The sequence below is a fragment of the Vombatus ursinus genome, unplaced genomic scaffold (genome assembly GCF_900497805.2).
Source record: "Vombatus ursinus unplaced genomic scaffold, bare-nosed wombat genome assembly UNPS02014159.1, whole genome shotgun sequence".
Taxonomy (NCBI): domain Eukaryota; kingdom Metazoa; phylum Chordata; class Mammalia; order Diprotodontia; family Vombatidae; genus Vombatus; species Vombatus ursinus.
Window position 1 is genome coordinate 567,843 of NW_020953937.1, and position 7,411 is coordinate 575,253.

Sequence of the window (7,411 nt, forward strand, 5' to 3'; positions counted from 1 at the left end):
GCAGCATCTCTGGTCCATTTCACCTCTGCAGCATCTCTGGTCCATTTTACCTCTGCAGTATCTCTGGTCCATGACCTCCCTGGCTTCCTTTAAGTCCCAATTAAACTCTCAGCTTCTGCAGGAAGCCTTCCAAGGCTTTCCCTGTGTTAATGACTTCCTATTATCCTGTAGATTATTTGTATCTATTTATTTGCTGGTTGTCTCTCCCATTAGACTGTAAGGTACTTGAGGGCAGGGACCATTTTTTTGCCTCTTTTTGTATCCCTAGCATCTAGCACAGTGATTGGCACACCATAGGTGCTTAATAAATGTTTATTGATTAGTGATTGCTCTCAGTATTGGGGGTACATATTGATCTCGGTTTACTGTAGCAGTTTGGGTATACTGATGCTTTCAAAAAGAGTCAGACCAGCCTGGGAATCCCAGAACAAGAAAAAGCTCCTCATTAGCAGAGGGAAAGCAGGTGGCTTTAGGGAACCCCCCAGGGCAGAAACAGCAGGTTTGGAGGCCACCAAAGGAAGAGAAAGGGTCTGTTCCCAGATGGCTCTCCTCTTCACAGCTGTAGCTACCCTTCCTCAAGTTGGAGCTGGGAAACTAGTTGATGTCCTAGACCAGGAACAAGATGACCCCTAAGCTGGCCCCTCTGGCCTCTGCAATGGGGCAGCTATGGAAGGTGGGGTAGGACAGGCTCTCTGTCAGCCATGTCAAATTGGTGGCCCATCCCTGGTGTCACAGAGAGGAGCTGCCAGGGAGTGGCCAGTGGGGCCCGGTAGAGAACAGTCCTGGCCCAAAGAAGGTTCTGCGCATAGTCTAGGAGAGGACAGTTAGTTGCACAAAGATTCCTAAGAGGCCAGACTTAAACACTCTATAATCTTTCTGTCCTTGGTTTCTCTAGAGGATCTTGGTCATACAAATAAATGGGAATTGATCCAAGTCTGTCCTTCCCCTACTGGTGTTTTCACCCTCAGCATCATTGGGGGGGGGGTAGGTGCTGAAGCTAGAAGTGACCTTAGAGAGGACCTGGTCCTATTCCTTCCCATTCCAGATGAGACGCTGGGTCCAGAGAAGGGATATGGTAATCAATAAGTAGAAGTGTTGTGATCTGGGGTGTTGGGAACCCCAAAATGTAAGGGTACAGGAGGGTCTGCCTGGAAAGAATTCAATCACTCAAGCTTTCAGTCAAAGTGGCAGTTTATTGTAACACTAGTATGGCAGGCAGATTCCTAGTAAATCTGTAGTATTGTAATGCCAATAGAAGCTGGCAGAGTCCCCAGTGAATTGTAATTTAATGGGAGTAAAATTGGTACTTATATACAAGAGAAGAAAATCAGAAGATCTGGGTGGGAGAGTGGGGTGGCCCAGGGGCAATCTAGATAGGATTAAGGAGGGTTAAATGGCTTGGGGTGCCCAGGTGCAAATAGCTCTAGATGGGATTAAGGAGTATCCAGTAAGCTAATTAAGTAATCAAGGTGGGCTGCAGTGGGCCAGATGCCCTAGGCAAGATGCCAGTGATCTGGGTAGCTGAAAATGTATAGGAAAATTCAGGGTCCAGGTCCCATCACCTCATCAAGGGGGTACAGGGCAAGTCTGCTTGGAAAGAATTCAACCTCTAAAGCCTTCTTTCAGTCAAAGTAGCAAGGTTTATTATAACAATAGGAACGGGCAGAGATTCCTAGTGAGATTGCAAATTTGATGAGGATGGGACTGATACTTACATGCAAAAAAAGACTGTATAAAGATTTGGATGGGATAGTGGGGCAGTTAGGTGGCACAGTGGATAGAGAACCGGCATTGGAGTCAGAAGGACCTGAGTTCAATTTGGCCTCAGGCCGTGTGACCCTGGGCAAGTCACTTAACCCCATTGCCTAACCAAAAAAAAAAAAAAGATTTGGATGGGATAAGAAGTGGTAAATCTCCTGGGGTGGCCCAGGTGCAACAGTGAAAGGGTCTAGATGGGATTAAGGGGTGGTAATTACCCTGGTGTGGGCCAGGTGCATACAATGAAAAGAGCTAAGTGGTCAGAGAGCCACAGTGAAAGGGTTGTAAAAAGGAGCTGGGCTGGGCCAGATGCCTGGGGGTGAAACACCAGTGATCTGGGCTGTGTGGGAAGGTTCAGGGACTGGGTTGCTTTTGAAGACATGGTCTTTTCTTTTTTGGGGTCCAGGTCCCATCACCCCATCAGAAAAGCCATGATTTGAACCTGATGCTGACTCCAAATGTGGCTCAGCTTCCATCATGCAGTCTTGCCTCTTCATGAGGAAAACAAGCTTCTGCTTGTGAGGAGAGGAATAAAGGCATTGGTTTCGGGATTGGTAAATATGGTCTGTATTCACCCTACAGTCTCATCTACCTCATGCTAGAAGATGGAGGGGGAGGAAGGAAGAGGGTATCAGAGAATTAGGAGGGAGGGAGGAAGGAAACAAGCATTTATTAGGCATCTAGGTGTGAAAAGCACTATGTTTAGTATTTTACAAATAATCTCACAACAAGCCTGGGAGATAGGTGCTGTTATCTCTATTTTGCAGTTGAGGTAACCAGAAATTAAGCAATTTGCCCAGAGCCCAACAGCTAATAAGTAAGAATTGGAAGGGCTGTCACGTGGAAAAGGGTTAGATTTGTTTGGTCTTAAAGGGAAGAACCATGAGTCAAGTATTAATTGCCTACTGTGTGCCAGGCACTGTACTTAGTGCTGGGGGTACAAAGAAAGGCAAAAAACCAGTCCCTGCTTGCAAGGTGCTCATTTACAGTCTAATGAAGAGACAGCAAGCAAACAACTAAAAACAAACAAGACACATACAGGATAAATTGGAAACAATCAATCGAGGGAAGGCATCAGTGTCAGTGGATCAAGGAGTAAGGTGTGAAAAGACTGGAAATAAGAAAGGGCTGGTTATGAAGGACTTTGAATGCCACACAGAGCATTTTGTATTTTCTCCTGGAGGCAACAGGGAGCCACAGAAGTTTATTGAGTAGGGGGGTGACATAGTTGGACTTTGTGTTTTAGGAAAATCACTTTAGTGGCTCAATGGATAGATAGGAGGGAGGAGAGACTTGGGGCAGCCAGAACCCTCAGGCCTGAGGTGATGAAGACCTATTCCAGGATGGGGCAGTGTCAGAGGAAAAAAGGGGACTTGTTGGACAGATGTTGCAGAGGTAAAACCAACTGAGATACTGCAGAAGTGAAACTGACTAGAGCTAGAGAGGTGAAATCAACCAGAGATGCTACAGAGGTGAAATAGACCAGAGATGCTGCAGAGGTGAAATGGACCAGAGATGCTGCAGAGGTGAAAGGGACCAGAGATGCAGCAGAGGTGAAATGGACCAGAGATGCTGCAGAGGTGAAAGGGACCAGAGAGGCTGTAGAAGTTAAATCTGAAGGCCTTGACAAGAGCTTGGATTTGTGTGTGTATGAATCAACACCAAATGCCAACTAGGTGTGAACAAGCCCTTTAAAAAAAAAAAAAAAAAGGCTTCTGGTGCTTTGCCCTTTGTATGACCACAGAAGAGCCTACAGGGTAGAAACCAATCTCATCATTGGAGCCCTGGGTAAAACAGCAATGGTGTTTGAGTCCAGCAGGGAAGAGCTCTGAGGGGGTGCCACACCAAAAAAGGGGACCCAGAACACAGACTTAGCCCCACTCAGAGATGCCCAGTAGAGGCAGAGATCTTTGTTGTGCCCCACATCAAGGGAAGTCCCAGGACCTCTTTGGGGTCCTGCCCTGCCACAGACCTTACCCCAGGCTTGGATGTCTGGGGTTTGGTTGCCCCCAGGGCCCTTATGCAAACTTTGACCAGGGAGATGCAGTGGAGGGATCCTCGGAGCTCTGCCCCAGACCAGCTGTGGTACTTCAGGCAATTCCACCCTCCCAGCTTCCTCAGTTTACTCATCTATAAAATGACTAGATGGTGGTCTCTTAGGATGCTTCCAGCTCTAAATCTCATGTCTCTAAGTTACTTCCCCTACCTGGGCCTCAGCATCCTTATTTGTGAAATAAGTAATAAGCCAAGCACTGTGCTATTCACTGGGGATACAAAGGAAGGCAGGGACAATGGACCCTGCTCACACTCTAATGGGGTGAGGAGTGGGAAGGGTGCTGGGAGTGGCAGCTGGGACCCTGATCTCAAGCCCAACTCTGCCATTCAGTGGCTGGGGGATGTCTCTTCTCTCTGGGCCTGCTTCCCCTCTCCCCCCCAAAAAAAGTCCCAGGGCTGGCATTTTTAAGAAAGCCCTTTGCCATCCAGAAAACAGGCCCTGAGCAGCTGGAGACGGGCCTCACAGGTGACTCAACAGTCAACTTCCCATTCTTATTTGTACCAAAGTTTGGCTCTAAAATTCACGACAAACACCTGAGAAGGGGTGGTCCATCCCCCAACTCCCAACAATGGATCCCCTCAGCCCAAATGACTACCCCTACCTGGCACCAAAATGGAGGATACCAGACTGGCTTGAACTGCTCTGGGCAGCAATCCTGGGGCTGTCTAGACCCACAGCTGCCAAGATTAGCAACAGAGGCAACAGACACTGACCCTGGCCTGGAAGCTACAGGCTGGTGGGGACTGCCTGTTTCCTTCTGTGAAGGAGATACTTTGCCAACCTTTGAGGCTCCAGAAAGACAGCTCAGTCCTATGTTTTGCAGGAAACACACTCCAGAGATTGTGAGACAGGCACCTGCCCACCTGGTTCACAGGTACCTTCCACAAGCCCTGGGTTGGTGAGGGGCTCCCCTATCCCAGACCCTGGGAATTGGAGCCCTTATGGGGCGATCTACACCATCACTGTAGAAGGCTGTCGAGGGCATACCTAGACCTGAATCTTGCCTCAGACACATTCATCATTTCCTAGTCTGTAGACCCATCTATCCCAGGGCTGGGAGGCACCACTGAGAGTGCTTGCAATTCAGAGGGGGCTTGACCACCTCATTCCTCACCTTTCTTTTTGGGTCATTCAGGAGGCTCTGCACTCCCAGGGTCCCTTCTAGCCCAACGCAAGAAGCACTGCTCATTGCTAGCTTAAGGTGGAAAGTAGCCTGTTCTCCAGCTTTGCCTGTTGGGCTTCACTTTCCTTATCTGTAAAATGAGACACTGATCCCAGTGCCAACTAGGGCCCCCACTGGATCTTATTTTCATCACTTCAGGAAAGAAGAGCTCCCTCCCACTCTCTTCCTGCACAGCTTATCTGCTCCCCCTTCCATGCTTGCTTGTCCCTCTTCTGACTCCCCAGATTATTTACAGGTGTCTGAGTTTTCTGACTCCCATCTTCCCCCTCTCTTGACATCCACTCCTATCCTGAGATGGTCAATGTGAGACAAAGGGGGTGGATGGGGTAAGTAAAAGAGGCAGGAGTCATGGGAGAGGGGACGATGAAGGGTCTGATGGGAAGACCTATAGCACAGAGAGATGACACCAACAAGGAACATTCCTGCTTATCATCCACAGGCAGATTCTGTTCCATCCACTGCCAGGTGTATTCACACCTGACAGTATCTGGGTGAGCATGCCTCAGCAGCCTGAGACCCAGGCTTTGGTCCTGAACAGGGCTGAGGGATCTGTGACCTATCCAAGTCTGTCCAACTTCCCCACCTCTCCTAGGATGCTGGAGGTAGAGGGCTGTCTTGGGGAAATTTGGAGCTCTTCTCTTCTCTACCATCAAGAAGAAAGAGTCATCCCCTTGAGGTCCAAAGTCAAGAACCAAATCTTTCAGCAACTAAGGTACCACCAGAAAGTATCCTTTCCTTTCCATCAAAACCTGAACCTTGGGGACCAGTTCTGAAAGAGATAGGCTGCTACAGAGTTTGATGAGCAAAATTTCTTCCAAGTGGTCACTCAAGGGGGACATATCAGTTTGTTTCTCGTGTATGAATTCTCTGGTGTTGAGTGAGATGTCTGGTCTGGATAAAAGCTCTGCCACACTCATCACACTGATAGGGCATCTTTCCAGCGTGAATTCTCTCGTGTTGAGTAAGGTGTGTGCTACAGTTGAAGGATCTTCCACAAACATGACATTCCAAGGGCTTCTCTTCAGTACGGATTCTCTGATGTTCAGTAAAGGAAGCAAATACTCTGAAGGCCTTCCCACATTCATCACACTGAAAAGGTTTTTCTCCAGTGTGAACTCTCTTGTGTTCGGTAAGGGCTGAGCTCACCCTAAAGGCCTTCCCACATTCATCACAATCATAGGGTTTCTCACCAGTGTGAATTCTCCTATGTTCATTAAAGAATGAGCTCACTCTGAAGGTTTTCCCACAGTTAACACACATATAAGGTTTTATTCCAGTATGAATTCTCTGGTGTTGAGTTAGGGATGAACTACGGCTGAAGGTTTTCCCACATTCTTCACATTCAAATGGCCTCTCTCCCATGTGAATTCTCTGGTGCTGAGTGAGGGATGATCTTTCTGTAAAAGCCTTTCCACATTCTTCACATTCAAAAGGCTTCTCCTCTGTATGAATTCTTTGGTGTTAAATAAGGTGTGTGCCTTGGCTGAAAGCTTTTCCTCATTCAGTACACTCATAGGGCTTCTCTCCAGTATGAATTCAGTGGTGCTGAGTAAGGTTGGAACTCCTACTGAAGGCCTTCCCACACTCATTACATTCATATGGTTTCTCTCCAGTAAAAACTCTCTGATGTTGGGTCAGTTTTGTACTTCTGTTAAAAGCTTTCCCACATTCACTGCATTTAAAGGGGTTTTGTCCTGTATGAATTCTTTGATGTTTGATTAGAGACTGGGTGGAAATGAAAGCTTTCCCACATTCACTGCATTCATAGGGTTTTTCTCCAGTGTGGATTCTCTGGTGCTGGGAAAGATATGTACGTTGATTGAAGGTTTTTCCACATTTATCACAAAGATAGGGTTTCTTTCCAGTATGAAGCCTCTGATGTCGAGCGTAGTCCGTGTGAAAGCTCTCCCACATTCATTGCATTCATAGGGTTTCTCCCTTGTGTGTGTTCTCTGACATAGAGCAAAGGATGAGCCCTGGATAAATGCCTTCCCACATCATTACACTTAGAGGGTTCTTCTCCAGTATGAATCCTCTCATGCTCAACGTGAGAGGAGGAATGGATGAAGGCTCTTCCACATTCTTTACACACATAAGATTTCTCTCCGGTGTGAATTCTCTGGTACTGATTCAGGGATAAGGTTTGACTAAAGACATGCCCACATTCTACACCCTTGGAAATTTTCTCCATGGTCTGTGTTTTATTGCACTGAGTCAAGTCTGAGGAATCCCTGAAGGCCTTGCTAAGTTGTTGGACCAATGAGCCATTGTCTCTGCTTCAAGTGTCTGATGTTCTTTGTCTCTTTCTCATCCGGCATTGCCTTGATGGGATCTCTCTCCTGTCAGAACTCTCGGTGGACTGATGAGGCATGAGTCGGCGCACACCTGCCTCTCAAGAGGGTCATGTTCAGAGA

The 7,411-nt window shown here is 47.5% G+C and overlaps 1 pseudogene; it reads right to left on the reverse strand.

Annotated features, from left to right (window-relative positions):
- Positions 1 to 5,837: 5,837 nt before the first annotated feature.
- On the reverse strand, positions 5,838 to 6,911 carry LOC114040946 (annotated as a pseudogene).
- Between the last annotated feature and the right edge of the window lie 500 nt (positions 6,912 to 7,411).